We start from the raw sequence: 16,542 nt of genomic DNA on the forward strand, positions 1-16,542 counted from the left end.
GTGTGCACGTGCACGTGTGCGTGCGCGCGCGCACACACACACACAATTCTAGTAAAAATCATAAGCTTCTGCAGGAGTCAAAAGACTTTTTCTGGAAAGGGCCAGGTAGCAAATATTTTAGGCTCTGTGGGCTGCATGGTCTCTGATACAACATAACCCTACTATTATATATTAAAGCAACCAAACACAATAAAGGAATGTGGTTGTGTCTACTAAATTTATACTTACAAAAACAGGAAGCCGGCTGGATTTGGCCTGCAGGCTGTAGGTGGCAAGCCCCTGAGCTACAGCCTTCAGAAGAAAGAATATTCCTTGTGTGCATTTATTCCTTTACTGTTTCATTCATTCAGAAGCACACATTGAATGCCAAATATATGCAAGACTCAATGACTAGACAGTTCTTGTCATTCCGTGTCATGGAAAGAATATAGGCCCCTGGGTAACTCCAGCCTGGAGTTACCCAGGCTGCCACTTACTAGGTCCATAACCTTGAGGAAGTTTTTCATTCTCTCTCAGCCTCAATTTTCTTTTTCTTTTCTTTTTTTATTTTATTTATTAATTTGAGAGAGAGAATGAGGGAGAGAGAGCACAGGTTGGGAACAAGGGGAAGGGACAGAGGCAGACGGAGAATAAGGCTCCCCATTGAGCAGGGACCCTGACATGGGACTCAATCCCAGGACCCCAGGATCATGACCTGAGCAGAAGGCAGATGCCTAAATGACTGAGACACCTAGGTGCCCATCAGTCTTCTTATCTGTAAAATGGGTAAAGCAAAACCCACCTTGGTAGTTTATTGTGAGGATGAGAGCTAAGGATTTCAGAGTTCCTGGAATAGAATAGGGGCTCTTTAATTAACATTTTCAGAGATACCTACTTTGCATTAAAAAGCAGAAAGAGAAGTGGCTAACAGGGCTGGGGATGTCTGGAAGGATTTAGAGCAGGAAGTGATGGGTACCAATTGGAGGAGGGATATAAGTGAGAAATCAGAGAAAGCTTCCTGGAAGAAGTGAGCTGAACTTTGAAAGCAGAGAAGATTTGTTGGTACCAAGATGAAAGGAGTAGGGAGGAGAGGGTTTAGGCTCTGTTCCTTCTCTAGAGCATTTCCCTCTGTTCTCAGAAACACAGAGCCTAAGACATCAGAGAAAGCATGGAGGGCATGGAGTGCTCAGTCCTAAATCCCAGACTGTTGTGGAAATAGCAGTGGCACCACATATACCCAAATGCCCCTGTGCTGGGTCATATTCCCACAGTGCTTCATTTTTCAAATCCCATTCAAAAACCCTTGGAGATGGAAGTTTTGCCACTTTTTAGAATCAAAGGCATTTCCTTTTTACTATTCAATGTCAAACTGTTCCTAAAATGGTTTACACATGTAAACCACTCAGCTGCACTTTGATTATTGTAAAAATGAAGGAGACTGGCCTAGATGGTCCTTGAGGTCCTGTCCAGTATGCTGCTGTTCGAATCTCTATTTTGAACCTGACGACTCAGGCCCATGAATGTCTCTTTCTGTCTCTTCCATGTTGCTCTCCTCCTACAACTCTCTTTGCTGTATCATTTTTTCTATGTCTCTGACTCCATCTCATTCTTTGTCTTTATGTCTCTGACTCTGTCTCATTCTCTGTCTCTGTCTCTCCAAGCACTAAGAGCTGAATCTCCTAGAATCAAATGCCTAGATGTACACTTGACTACTGTAAACTGGTCTGCAGCCAAGCATGCCAGCCTAGGATTGGGAATCCTGGCCTCCAACCCTGGTGGGGATAGTAACTTGCTGTGTGACCTTAGACAACTCATTTCCCCTCTGGGCCTTGATTTCTCCAGATATAAAATGAGAGCAATTGGACCAGATGAGCTCTAAGCCCTTTCCAGCCAGTCTCTGAAGGGCTATGATTTCTGAGACTTAAATGGTCCTTCACAGGGCCCTGGACAGGAATGGAAGATCATTCTTTCCCCTTCTCCCGCAGTGAGCCATCCCGTGCCCTCAAGGCAGCCGGCCTGCCGAGTTTCCTCTGGTTCCTTGGCCCAGGCACCAGCTCACCCCAGCAGAATGGCCTGCAAAATCTAATTCATAAAAAAGGTTTCCGGGGCCTTCCTGCAGCTGTCAGCAGGTGTCATATTCTCAGTATTTTGTCTTAATTGCAGCTCTGGTATTTATCAACCAGGCCAGAAGTCCGCTTCTGGAATGCCGCCTCCCTGGGCGCTGATCCAGAAGTTCTTGTCCCCCTGCTGTCACATGCAGGCCTGTTCCCCGCTGTCCTAGACCAGAGCAGAGTCCTCTGTGTGTCTCCCCCACCGCCCTGTGTCTCTCACCCTGAAGCCTGGATAAGTCAGCATCCTCCCCAAGGACCCAGAGTCCCCTGTGTGAGGCAAAAACTCCTGAACGTTTAAAGGCACAGCCTAGGATCCCACTTGCTCCAGGGTAGCTCAAGTCTGCTGTCCCATCCCCAAACCCAGATGGGCAGAGAAGTAGACTGGACGATATGGGTTCTACCTTTCCATGGACAAAGACTCTCTCCTTGTCCAAACTTTGTTCAGGTTCTTTTTTTTTTTTTTTTAAGATTTTATTTATTTATTTAACAGAGAGAGAGGGAGAGGAGAGAGAGAGATCACAAGCAGGCAGAAAGGCAGGCAGAGAGAGGGAGGGAAGCAGGCTACCCACCGAGCAGAGAGCCCGATGCAGGGCTCGATCCCAGGACCCTGAGATCATGACCCAAGCTGAAGGCAGAGGTTTAACCCACTGAGCCACCCAGGCACCCCTGTTCAGGTTCTTAACAAGGCCTTGAACTTGGGTTTCTGTGTCTGTCCTTAAAGAGTTCAGTTTTAGCAAGAATCCAGCAAAGTCCACTGAGAATGAATCCTCACCCTTGATACCTGTTCAAGTTCCTCAATCCCCCTATACTTGATATCTTAGCACCCTGGCCTCCCTTCAGCAGGAATTATCTTAACTGGGTTTAGCAAGAATCCCCCTAGCCCTGATGTTTCCTCTTAGGAATTTTCTATCCACCAACCCCCTCCCCCCAAATAGTTCCTTGGCTATAAATCCCCACTTGTTCCTCCTGCATTCAGAATTGAGTCCAATGTCTTTCCCATCAAAGGGAAAAGAAGGGATACTGGTTCTCCATCTGGGGCAACAGTCTTGAACAGAGTCTTCCGTACCATCTCAACAAGTAAACACCTCCAAGAGAGCCCTAGAACACATTCTGCTCCATTTGTCAAACACTTCCTATGTGCCTATGGATTTAGCAATGGATGTATTGCTATGGATATAGAAATGAATATAGATAATGGATATAAAAATGAATAAGCCCAAGGTCTAGCCTCTGGAGGTCAGAGTTTTCAACCTATCTGCTAATGGGAACTGATCGGTAGAGATTTCCTGGAACACTGTGTTAAGAAGGACTCTGAGGAAAGAGGGTTATGACTTAACAGTGTTGGCCTCCCTGAGATCAGAGGAAGGCATGACACCTGTGCTACATACTTGTAGACCCTGGTTTAGCAAAATCCTCATCATGAAACAAGGACAACCTTGCACTTCCATGCACCACTGCATTTAATCTTTGAAGCAGCACTATCCTCATTTTATAGAGGAGAAAAGAACTCTTGGACCATCACTTGGCCCAGGCCACACAGAGCGTACAGAACTGGAGTCAGAGTTCAAAAGGGATCTTGCACACAGCCCTGTGAGAAGGTGCACTCTTGTTGGCCAACTTCCCCTGTCCTTGAGGGATGGCTCTCCATGCAGATGCCTCCTGCCCCACCTGCTTCTCTCACTGCTGCCTTGGTAGAGCAGGGCAGTTTCCCTCTGACCTGGCCCTACCCTGGCTAGCAGGCTCACTCGGCTCCTAACTCCCCACCACTGACTTTATATCTAGGACCTCCTCAGAGTTGGGGCTGTGCAAAGAAGGCTTGCACTCTCCCAGATGTGGGCTCCTCCTTCCAGAGGCCAGAGCTGTCCCTGAGAGGTGGCTGTACTTCCCAACCCCCTGGAGTGTAAAGAGCTGGGGGCACAAGACTGTGACTGTGCTTACAAATGGTTCTGCCTGTATGCAGAGGACTCAAACCTTAGAGGATGGTGGAGGCACACATGGAAGGCACCAGCATCCCTGAATGCCAGCATGGAGGTGAGGTGCCCCCAACCAGGCACACTGGACTGTTAGGTGAGCATAAAATAAATTTTGATTAGATGAAGTCACCACAATGCTGGTGCTTGTTCATTATAGCAGATAACATTACATCAACAATGGGAACTATTCTGTGAGCATTCACTATCCTTCTTTGATTCCCATATCAACCATATAAAATAGTATTATCATCCTCATTTAAGGATGCACCTATGGTCATACACAGCCAGTAGGTAGTAGGCCAGGCCTGAATCCAGATGTCTGACACTGGAGACTTCTGGAGATTTTGTTACCAGCACAAAGTGGTGACCTCTCTCCCCAGCTACCAGCCAGACAGAACGATCAGGGAAGCTCAGAAAAAAATGGCAGTTGTTGTCTCAGCCAGCTGGGCTTGGAGAAGTTTACCAACACCTGTTCCATGCCTTTCTAATCAAACCTTCCCATTTGGGCCCTAGTTTCCTGGTTTGTAGACTCACATGAATAGACAATCCTAGTTGCCCCCCCATCATGGCCACAGAAGCTTCAATGGTGTGTGCTAGTGGGCTTCAGTCAAACATCAACCTTTTCTGTTGAATAGTTTAATCTTCAAAGTGAGCAATGAATCTGCAATGCATTTTGAAATCCATCCAGAAGAAGGAGAAGAAGGAGGAGGAGGAGAAGCAGAAGAGGAAGAAGAAGGAGGAGAAGGAGGAAGGGAAGAAGAAGAAGGAAAGACAAAGTGGTATGTGATAGAGTAAATACAGCAAAATGATAATAATGGCAGAATCTATTTGGTGGGTGTATTTGTTTGCTAAGGTTGCCATAACAAAGTACCAGGGTGACTTAGCCAACAGAAATTTTTTTTCATAGTTCTGGAAGCTAGAAGTCCAAGATTAAGGTGTTGGGAAGTTTGGTTCCTTTGGAAGCCTCTCTCCTTGGCTGGCAGATGGCCACCTCCTTCTAGCTATGTCCTCACATGGCCTGTCTTCTGTCTGAGCATCCCCGGTGTCTCTAGGTATTCCAATCTCCTCTTAAGGACATCAGTCAGATCAGATTAGGGCCCACCCTTAAGGCCTCATTTAACCTTAGTCACCTCATTTAAAGGCCCAAACTCCAAATACAGTCACATTCTGAGGTCCTGGGGGTTAGGGCTTCAACATATGAATCTGGGGAGGTACACAATTCAGCCCAAAATGTGGGCATTTTGGCATTTCCTGGACAATTTTTCCCACTCATTTCAATGTTTGAAATTTTTCATAATAAAAAAGAATAAAATAAAAAATTTTAAGTAGGAAATGAAGAACCAGAAGATACCTCCACAAGGGTTAGGACTGGGGGTGGGTCAGCGCTAGGGCACCAGCATTGCCTGGAGAAGCCTGCAGCAACTCATTAGGAGACTTTGAGCAGGGAACCGAATCCCCATGAAGGACATGTTCTCTTCTGCCCCCTTCCCTGCCAGTAAGGACACCTCAAGGAGGAAGGTCTGCCCTAGTTAGGTGGATGCAAGAAAATCTTCTCATATTTGGCATTATTTTATAGTAAATCATATATCAAAGGTGACTCCTTGGATTGTGCAAAGATTCAAGAGAAAACCCAGCCCCCTTTCCTTCCACAAGGGAATTTTTCAACCTTATCTGAAGGAAGGCATCTGTTTTTTTTAGTTCAAGTTCTAATTTGACAAAATGGCATGTGGTAAACAGAATGGAAGGAGGAGACAATGTTATTAGGAGCCAAAGGAACATCAAGAAACTTCCCCAAGACTGGCTGCGCCTTGGCTCTGAATTGGATTATAGTGTCCAGCATGAAGCAGCAAGCACTATTAAATCTTTTGCTACAGCTTGACAGGGAAGGCCAAGTTTGTAGAGTTATTCAGGAGATCTGGCCATAGGTCAGAGACAAAACTCCCCAGCTACATTGGCCCAATGAGTGGGTTATTTCCAACACCCACTGACAACGGGGTCCAAGTGGAAAGACCCTGTGTTTCTAGCCACTATGTTCTCACACCTTCATTCTTCCATGGTGACATTCTGGCTCTGTTGACACTTGTGATTCAAAACCACCTGGCTTACTTAGCCCTTTCCCTAGACAACCCCCCCCAATCCCTGCCCCCACCGCCTTCGGTATTTGTTGTCTGAGCTTCCACAGCAAGTGAGGAGGAGGGAAGAGGGTCGCTCAGAGCCCCCGGCTCCCCTCAGCACAAGAATTTCTACTTATTGGTCTCGCTGATTCACTCAAACCCCTGGATTACAGAAAGTGGAGGAATCTCAGGCGACCACTTTGGACTCAACTGAGCAATAGGGCTTCTCAACCAAGCTGGGAAGATGAGCCTTAGGCTATCCAGCAAGTAACTATGTGACTACCATTCTGAAATCTCAATTTCTATTGCCACTTTAGGTCTAAAAGACTTTTCAAGACAGAAAAATCCCATTCTATGTGCTCCAGATAAGTGATTCTGTTTTGTGCGCATAAGTGGAATTTTGTTTAATTGTTTAGAATAGGTAATACATTCATGTGATTCAAAATTCTGAAATGAAAGTAAAGTGAACATACATGAAAACTCTCCTGCTTCTGTACCAGTTTCAATTATTTTTTTAAGATTTTTAATTTATTTTTTTGTCAGAGAGAGAGACAGATAGTACAAGCAGGTGGAGCAGCAGGCAGAGGGAGAAGCAGGTTCCCTGCTGAACAAGGAGTCTGATGTAGGACTTGATCCCTGATGTAGAACTCGACCCTGGGATCATGACCTGAGCCGAAGGCAGACACTTAACCAACCGAGCCACCCGGGCATCCCTGATTTCTATTGTTTATTATTGTTTAGTTTCCTGTGTATTCTTTCAGGAATATTTTATGCATAGACAAACAGATAGGTAGGTATAATATATTCCCCTTCTTCCTCAAGGGGTTACTTAATTATACAATTATACATATGCTACTCCTTCCTGGTTTCTTCACAGTATTTCTAAGAGATTATTCTCTATAACTACATAAAATGTATCTACATTCCTTTCTATGGCTGCATAATATTCTTTCATTTGGGAACATTTTACCTGAAGCAGAAAGGGAGAACATTCTGTAAACAACCTTTACATAGCCTGAAAAATCAATGATCAAATACTCAGTAACATGCACAGAACACCGACTATATGCTAAGCACTAACCCACAATTACCTTAAGTATTATTAATATTTTCTGATTTTGACAGAAAAGTAAACTGAGGCTCACAGAAGTGTCCAGGTAAGTGACAGAGTCACAATTTGAACCCAGCTCAGTCATCTCCTTGCTCTGCTCTCACACAAATTCCAACTGTTTGTGTAGCCTGAGACACCACTCCTTACTCATTTTATTTGTGTTATTTTAACATCATAGACAGACTCTGGGCTCCTAGAGTTAGTCTTATGAATCTGCTTCTTCACTATAACAGTCCGGTACATAGTAGGAGGTGCAGTAAATATTGGCCCTTCTGTTTATGGGAAGTATATCGAAAATTGTATATCTCAAGTAATTGTCATAATTAATTTAGAGATGGAGGCAGATTTAAACATACTACTATTAATAATACAGAGAATCTGAATCAATTCAAGTGGATTTTATTGCCCCATTTGGAAAAATAAAACTGAACAAAATGCAAAGTGGTGGTAGATGAGTATGTGGTCAGAAAATTGAATATCTTCGGACGCCTGGGTGGCTCAGTCAGTTAAGCATCTACCTTAGGCTCAGGTCATGATCCCAGGGTCCTGGGATGGAGTCCCTTTTTGGGCTCTCTGCTCAGCAGGGAGTCTGCTTCTCCCTCTCCCTCTGCCCCTGCTTGTGCGCATGCTCGCTCTCTCTCACTCTCTGTGTCAAATAAGTAAATAAAATCTTTTTTAAAAAAGGAAGGAAGGAAGGAAGGAAGGAAGGAAGGAAGGAAGGAAGGAAGGAAGAAAATAGAGCATCTTGTCAAATCCGCCACCATTTGCTGGCCTTCTATTTGAAAATTTCATACTTACTAACTTTCCTCTCACTTGGCATCCACCGTCCATTTTGAAAGGGGCAAAACTGTCACTCCACATAAGGCAGATGCCACAAAGACGGAGGGCCCCTTCTCCTGACAGGGATGAATTGGATACAGGAAGTGGTTTGTCTTACCAGCTAGGTTCCGTACAGGATTCCACAATTTCCAGAGGGTGGACACTCTCAGGACTGCAGTGACCTGCAGGGGTTCCCAGGAAGCTCACCTCCATCTGGGGAGGGAGGGTGCCTGTGGCAGACTCTGCGCATCAGCAGGCCTCTCCCCTGAGAAACCAGTATGCTGAGACACTGTCCTCAAGTGTGAGCCTGTGTCCCCCACGTCTAGAAGGTCTAGTGTCACCCCTCGAGGCATGACAGTGCCTGAGTACATACTCCACCAGCTTAGAGCCCGGCCCTCCCATGCTTTCTCCTTTGATTCTCCAATAGCCCCTCAAATTGCCCCGTTTACAGGTGAGAAAAACTGGCTCTGACATTCAAGGTCTCCTGGAGCAGGGCTTCTGAGCCCAGACTTCCAATTCCAAAGCCATGCTATGCACTGAGATGTCCCCTCCTCATCCTCTGGCTTTAGATGGGAACTAAGAATTCTGAAACAGACCTTCAGCTCCATGAGCAATTCTCTCTAGCCTCAATAAAAGCAGATGGGATTATAATAGAAATGAGGCCTCCCAGGAGGAGGCAAGCAGCCTGGATTCCAACCCTCTTACCACCATTTGGAATAATGGTTGCAACCAGTAACTGAGCTTAACCATGTTCCAGGTGCAAAGCTCTGTACCTATTAGCTCATTTAGTCCTCACTGCCAGCTAATAAGGTAGGTACTCTCATTATTCCCATTTTACAGAGGTGGAAACAGAGGAGTTGAGATATCAAACCAACACCATTCAGCTAATGGGTCACGAAGATGTCACTCAAGGCCACAGCTGTCTGAGCGCGAACCCCATGCCCTTTATGCCCACACCATGGATTCTCAGGGGCCGGGGCTCCCAAGAGTAACCGTGCCAAAATCCCTTCACTGTGGAGGTAATTCCATAAATTAGCAAGCAACTCACTAGCCACAAAGTCAGAGAATGTCTCCAGCATTGAAATCTGGTCTACCTCTTCCTTTATAGAGGAGGAAATGGAGTCTCACAGACAGCAGACAGCTTGTCCAACCCACACATGTGTCCTAGGAGTTAGTGGCAGGTCCAGAGAAATAACCTGCTTCTTGAATTCTACCCCAGGGCTCAGCACTGCACTGCAAGGTCTCTCTAAGAACACCAGTGAACAGGCAAGTTACCGAAGCCGCTGACTAAATGTGCCTGTACCACCTTCTGGTTAGACCCAAACGAGAGAATCTTAGAAGCAGTCACCGCATGGTGCACTCCTTCAGGGCTTCCCAGTGGAGAAAGTGCAGGCCAGAGCAACTGACTCTGGTAATTTTTCTGAAGAAAATTTAAAAACCCCACTTTTCCTCACATACTCTGGGGAATTTCTAGGACCCAAACTGTCCAGACAGCCATCTCAGCCTTCCACTCCTCACTTTCTGTGGGCAGACATGGAGCGTGAAGGAGAGGGCCGCCCAAAAGGACACCGCTCTCTCTGAGTCCTCATGCTCCCTGGACACAGAGGATATTCCTCTTTTCCTCTGTTCACTTTCCCTACCACGACCTTGCTGATGTGCCAGGAGGGGGAAAGAGCATCAGGAAGATGAATCGGGAAGCCTTTTGGGAGCTAGTCCGTGAGGTCCACCCCAGTATGGATGACCTCAGAAACTAAACCAGTTCTGTTTGGGTACAAAAGGGCAGCCCAGTTTTAACTTTCAGCAGTGATCCACCACCCCACAGAAACTTCCTACTGGGGACAAGTTGAAACATTCAAACAAAACCCCAGTCACAATAAAGTAAGAAAGCCCCAGGCGGATGGGCTGGTCTCTATAGGTAGGATGGCCATCCTCACCACATCCCCCACCCTCCTGGGTCCCTGAGAAGCCTCATGCTAGGCCTGAGACCTGTGGAAGGCCCCCCCTGGAGCATGTGTCCCCAGAGTGAACTAGTAGCTGTAACAGGAAAGCTCCTGGGGTTTACTACTTCTCAGACTTCTCAGAAAGATACCAAAAAAGGCCAGGTGATCAGCAGGGTGGGATGAGTGCGGAAAGGAGTAGGGAGGCCTGGGGAGGGAAGGAGACTGTCTAACTCACATTCATGTGTCCTTCTTTGCTTTCCTCTCTTTTTTCAGCCCCCAGCTGGTTCAGAGTGCAAAGCCCTCAGCAGCCCTGAGGCCTCTCCTTCAGCTGTTGTCAGCTCCCAACATACACCTCATGCTTGTGCTTATGTTGGTTGCTGTGGAAACATAAGTGTGGGCTTGAATGGAGCTAAATGCTCCTAGGCTGGGAGATGGACTAGGGCCAGGTATATTTTTAAAGCCATCTGGGGAAGCTGGTCACCACGAGAAGAGCCTTCTTCTCTGGTCAACGTGTTCCTGCTTTAGGGACTGGTTCACAAATGCAAAACAGAAAATAGCCGTGTCCCTCTTTTTGCCTTAACTCACTAGAGAGTTTAAGCAATAAGTTATTGTGTGGGTTGTATTTAAACTTTTGCCTTTAACACAAATGCATCTTAGGGGAAATCATGACCTGTTGGCATGTGCACAGACACTGTGAGGTTCTGGAAATAATGACAGAAATAATGACACCTTACATATGAGACACTATTTTAAGTACCTTACATTTGTCATTAACCCACTTCATCTCCATAGCTCCTCTCTGAGTTAAACCCTGCTTTTAGCCCTATTTTACCTATGAGGAAACTGAGGCACAGAGAGGGCCATTTGCTTGCTCAACATCACAAAGCTAAAGAAAACACAAGGTTTGAACCCTGGCAGCATGGCCTCACAGGCCCTACCGCTAACCACCAGAATATTCTAACTCTACAGTGGTTTGGGGATCAGTAAGTTCTGATTTGGAATTTTGACCTTGGCATGGTGTAACCTCAGCTAAGTGACCACACCTCCCTGAATGTTAGTTTCCTCTTTGGTAAAATGGGGGTACTACTGGCTTGTGAAATTGCTGTGAAGATTAGAAGTCATATATGTAAAGAGCCTACCGAAGGGAAGGTGCTCAGTGCAAGAGAGCCATATTAGTACAGCTGTCTTAAGGGAGCAATGGTGGACACAGTTGCTTCCCTGCTAGATCCCCTAGCATCCATTAGGCCTTATGGGCTTCTGGCTTGTACCACATATACCTGTGACTATGCCAGAAGGCTTCACCAGCCATGTAAGTTGTTTGGGGCAAGCATGTCCCTAGGAATTGGTGGGTAAATATCCCAGTTCTCTGTCTCCCTGTCTCAGGAGAACTGAACCCTGGAGACCCAGAGCACCAATCTGCTCCTGATCTCCCTCCATGCTGACTACCTTCCCTTCCCTGTCTCACCTCCCCATGCCCTACTGGGATCACTGCCTAGATACCCAAATCCTTGTCTCAGGGTCTGCTTTCGGGAGGAATCCAAATGAAGGCAGTGTAGACGCCTGCGTCTTTGATTCTGATGTTACTTAATGAATACTCATAGGACACTTTATCTGGCAAAAAGGTAACTATGGGAGACTGAATAAGTCCCAGAGAGGTCCAGACTGATCCCTAGAACTTATACATGTTACTTTCTATGGCAAAAGGAACTCTGCAGATGTGATTAAATTAAGAAGTTTACGATGAGGTGATCAACTCAGTGGGTCTTAAATGTGATCACAAGTGGTCCTTTAAGAGGGAGGCAGAAGGGGGTGTCTGGGTGGCTCAGTTGGGTAAGCATCCTACTCTTAATTATGGCTCAGGTCATGATCTCAGGGTCGTGATCTCAGGGTTGTGAGATCAAGCTCTGGATCTGGCTCTGCGCTGGGCATGGAGCCTGCTTAAGATTCTGTCTTTCCCCCTCCCTCTGACCTTCCCTCTGCTCACACACTCACTCTGTCTCTTGCTCTCTAAATAAATAAATAAAATCTTTAAAAAACAGAGAGAGAGGCAGAAGAAGACTTGACACAGAAGAAGGCAATATGACCACTGAAGGTAAGATGCCATGCTACCGGTTTTGGAAGATGGAGAAAGGGGCCAGGAACCAAAGATTGCAACGACCATAGCTTAAAACTAGAAGAGATAAGACATTTTGCCAGAGAGCCTATGGAGGAAGCACAGCCTTGCCAGCACCTTGAGTTCTGCCAGGTGAAATGATTTCAAATTCTGACCTCCAAAACTGTAAGAGAATAAATGTTTAAGGCACTATCTTTGGGGTGATTCGTTCCAGTGGCCACAGGAAACTAATATGGTAGATCCAAGACAAACTTGGGCAGTGTTCTCAAAGTGTGGTCCCTGGGCCCGTAGCATCAGCAGTGCCCAGGATCTTATTAGAAATGCAAACTCTTGGGCCTGACCCAGAGCTACTAACTCCGAAATTCCAGAGGTGGGTCCAGCGGTCTGGGTTTTACTGAGCCCTCCAGGTGATGCTTGCTGGCTACAGTTTGGTGGTTAGCGATGGCTAGCCATTGGATCACCTGGAGAGCTTTAAACAGTATCAATGCCTGAGCACGTGTCCCAGAGAGTGATTTAATTGGTTTGTTCAGTCTGGTCACTGGGTTGCTGTCAAACATCCCAAATGACTCTTAGGTCTAGCCAGGGCTGAGAACCAGCGCTATAGTTTGAGAACCGCTGATCTGGAACACCGGCTTTCAAATTGAACTCTGCAGAGCTTGGGAATTCTGGAAAAATAACCTGAGACTTCTCAAGAAGGAGGAGGCGGAGTCCAAGCCAGCAGGGGTTCTGGTCCCAAAGGCCAAAAAGTCACATGCCCTGAGGGGGTTAGACAGGTAAATGTAATAAGGAAAGCAGACCAGGTGTAAGACAAGGGGGTGCAGTGGGGATCCAAGGAGCTGGGGCTGAGCAGCCACCCAGCACTGCATTCCAAACAATCTTTGTCATATCAGAATATGGCTGGTGGTTCAGGACTGCCAGGTTGTTGGATTTCTCAAGGGGTCGTTGTTGTTGTTGTTTTTTATTAAGAGATATCTGAAACTTTTTTTTTATGTTAAATCACTCCATTTTAAATGTTAGCAAACAAGGCAATGAAAAAATTCCTCTTTTTCAAAGCACGACAACATCTACCACACGAAGTGTGAACATGGCTGAACATGGAGCTTGGCTTCGGCCCTTGGGCTGTCTCTGAGGCCCATCTGTGCCGTGGGTGTCTTTTATTCCTCTCTGGGACCCAGCAGGCCAGCCTGGCCAAGTTCTTTTCAGGGTGATCACAGAGCTCCATGGGGGACAATAGGCTTGTTTGCTTATTGCTGCATCCCAGGTCCTGTTACACGGTTAGCACTTAGTGTTTGTTGAATGAATACTTCTAGCCCTTCTGTGAGACAGACTTTGACACCCATTGACAGATGAGGAAATTGAAGCTCACTGCAGTGAAGCGACCTCCCAGCAATCACTAGCTCATGACCAGCTCGATCAGCATTCAAGCCCAGGACCCCTCCCGTAAGGACTACTGTGAAGAGCTAATACAAATGCAGCTGTGAAATTGGTTTGCAAAACGAGAGGTTTGGGGCTAATTCATACCAATGAAAGAGTAACACGAGTCGGTGCTTACAATGTGAACTACATTTCAAGAAGATGGGATGCCAGCTTATCTGGTGACTCACTGAAGCTGGAGGGGCTTTCTAGTCATTCCGGAGCTACGTTGTTTTTGTGTGGTTGTGAATCTGGGGAAAGCAGGCATGAGTGTGGCAGGTGGTGATGTAGAGGCCCGGCCCGGGATAGCAGAAAGGACAGTCTCCCATCTCACACCCAGCTCTCTCTGTGAGCTGCAGCTGAACCCATGGCTTTATTCAGAGACTTGGGAGGAGGCGAAAGCAGGACACCGGCGCCCACGGAGAGTCCTCTAATTTAAGAGCCCTCTCTGATTGGATTATGCAGAGGAAATAGGAAAAGCTAAATCAGAGGAGATGGCTGGAAGTGCATTATGGAATATTAGACAGTGGCTGATCAGCATCAGACACAAATAAATGGCCATAATCTACTGTCCAGAACATGAAAGGTTCCCAAGTGGTAACCTGGCTGGCTTCCAGGCAGGGGAGTGCAGAACTGGACAGCAGGTCTTTTCAGCTACAAAACTCCTGCTCTGGGTCATATCCCAGCAGCCAACAGAAGATTCTGGTGTCCAGACAGTATTCACATCTTTCCACATGATCTCACTCTATCAGACTACATTTGGGTCTTCTCAGCATCTGGTCTGTTTGGGTCTGTAGACTCAAACATCATCTGGGGAGCTCCTGCCTAGCTGGGAAACCCTGTATTAGAAAAGGGAAGCCACGTGTCTCTGTGGTGGGCCTAGAGTAGGTTGGCTCAGAGTGTCTGAAGAGAATGTCTGTGTAGTGGTATTCCCCTGATTCCAGGAGGTCTCCTCCCTGAAAATACCTTGGCTGAAGCTCTTTTATTAGAGCATCCTTTAGTTTAAGTCCCCCATTAAGATACAAATACCTTCAAAAGAGGGATAAAGTTGTACCCTGGCTGGTCCTATACACTTTAGTATAGGGTAATCTTCAATCATTTGCTAAGAGCTTTGGGCGTTGAAATGCTGAGGAGAAGGTTGGAGGGAATGGAGAATAAAGAATCTAGAGGAGAGTTTCTGAAGGATAGGAAGATCATCTGTAGGACATGAAAAGCTAGTATCACTATTTGTCCGTGGATATTGGTTTACCTTAGTAAAAGCCCTGGACTTAAAGTCCGAGGGTGGGCTTCCAGTCTCCAGCCCTCCCCATCTTATGTTAGCTCTGTGATCTTGAGTAAGTCACTTAACCTCTCTGAGCCTTCACATCCTCAGCTGAAAAGTGGAAGTCATGCCACACCCATCCCAGAGGTGCTGTGAGAATTACATAAATCGAAGTATGTGAAAGGTCTGCCCTTCTATAAATATTGTCCTTGGGTCTGTGCCACCACATTCTAGAAATTGTACAACTACTGAGCTACATCTGTGAATGGATCTTGGAGCTGAGTCAATCCACAGACCCATAGTGAGCCCAGCCAGGGCCTGCCAAACCCAGGCTAGATCAGCTGACCTTAGTTGGCCCACAAACACATGAACTTCAATGATAAATGATTGTTGTTTAAGCCACTGAGTGTTAGGATGGTTCATTACTCAGCAATAGTTAAAACAGTGTACCAAAGTACAGCTCCAGACATTTTAAACATTAGGCCCATATTCAATAGAAATCATTCTAAAATATATCTGACCCTTATCTGCCTTCTTAAGCAAAATTAAGTGCACACAACTCAGTCTTCACTGGGTCATTCATACTCACAGAGTGAAAAACAATTTCTGTGCTATAAGTCAGTGCTGATACCTACAGAACATGGGCTCTAGAAATAATTCCAGTCTACTATTCTTTTTGATCTCAGAACTAGTCCCTGCTCATTGGTCATTTCTCTTATAATCAGCTTTGTCAGCTGTCTTTTTTTGTTGTTGTCCTGGTGTCCATTGTAAGCAGGAACTCACCCTCCCTAGTCTAATGCCCCACACCTAATTTGCCAACCTTCTAGAAACCTGCTGTGCAAGTCTGCTAGAATGCTGTCTAAAGTAACAGTTAGTAGATTTGGAGTAAGGGCCTGAGCTGGTTTCCTGTGTATCAAATGCATGTGCTTTAGTCCTAGGATTTCTATTATCACTTTTGGCCTCTTTGAGGCTTTTTGCTCCCTTCTGTGGTTCTCCTGTGGGACCCGGCAGTGGAGGTTGCCAGGTAATGAACCTCTGATCTAGACAGCTGGTGCTGTGTCTGGAGTTGTGAGAATCCAGTCCTTCCTGAAGAGACTGAAGGACGGGTTCAGCTATGAAGGAAAGTACTGCCCTCCAAGCCTGTAAGAGCTCTTCCTCCATCATGGCCTCCCTGGGCCTGTTAGCACATACTGCCTGTGTTTTAGCAGCGGATGCCCACTGATTCCCCAGGGCAGAGGCAGGATCCGACTTGTCTCTGTGTCCTCTGTAGCCCTTAAAACAGTGCCCGGCACACAGTAGGCATGCACAAGGGTACGGCGGTTCGCCCTGGTTTCTATGAGCACCGGGCTTGCCTTCTTCAGCAGAGTAAGAATTTACAAGCTTCTGAATATAGAGCATTTCATGTCAAATTATTGGAAAATATTTTTGAAGGATTCAAGTTGTCCTGTGTCACAGAACAGTTGCCATTTGGGGTCCTAAGTTTATTTCTGAACCATGCTATGAAGAAGCCATAGCAACTAAGTGTGGGAACAAAGCCAAGAGACTCTACAGGTGAAAGCAGGTATTTTTTGCTCTGTTGAGCTGCTACCTTAGTGATTCCCCCTAAGTCTATCCCCATTGTTTTACCAAATTTCTAAAGACCACATTCACAAGCAGAAGGTCTGGATTTAGAAGTTCCTTGGGAAGTGCCGATGGCTGCGTGGGCTAG

General features: G+C 46.2%; 1 protein-coding gene across 2 annotated transcripts in view; it reads right to left on the bottom strand.

The window, feature by feature from the left end:
* The window catches only part of COLQ (collagen like tail subunit of asymmetric acetylcholinesterase), a 55,159-nt gene that overhangs the window by 36,137 nt on the left and 2,480 nt on the right, over window positions 1-16,542 (bottom strand). The window contains exon 1 of one of the 2 annotated variants that reach the window (XM_032869740.1): window positions 10,283-10,387. The exons of the other annotated variant lie outside the window; for it this stretch is intronic. The gene's annotated coding sequence lies outside the window, so the exon portion shown is untranslated. Of the gene's footprint in view, window positions 1-10,282; window positions 10,388-16,542 lie in introns of those variants that run through there. 2 annotated transcript variants of the gene reach the window in all.

This window comes from Lontra canadensis, unplaced genomic scaffold, assembly GCF_010015895.1.
Source record: "Lontra canadensis isolate GAN:19392208 unplaced genomic scaffold, GSC_riverotter_1.0 scaffold38, whole genome shotgun sequence".
Classification (NCBI taxonomy): Eukaryota; Metazoa; Chordata; class Mammalia; order Carnivora; family Mustelidae; genus Lontra; species Lontra canadensis.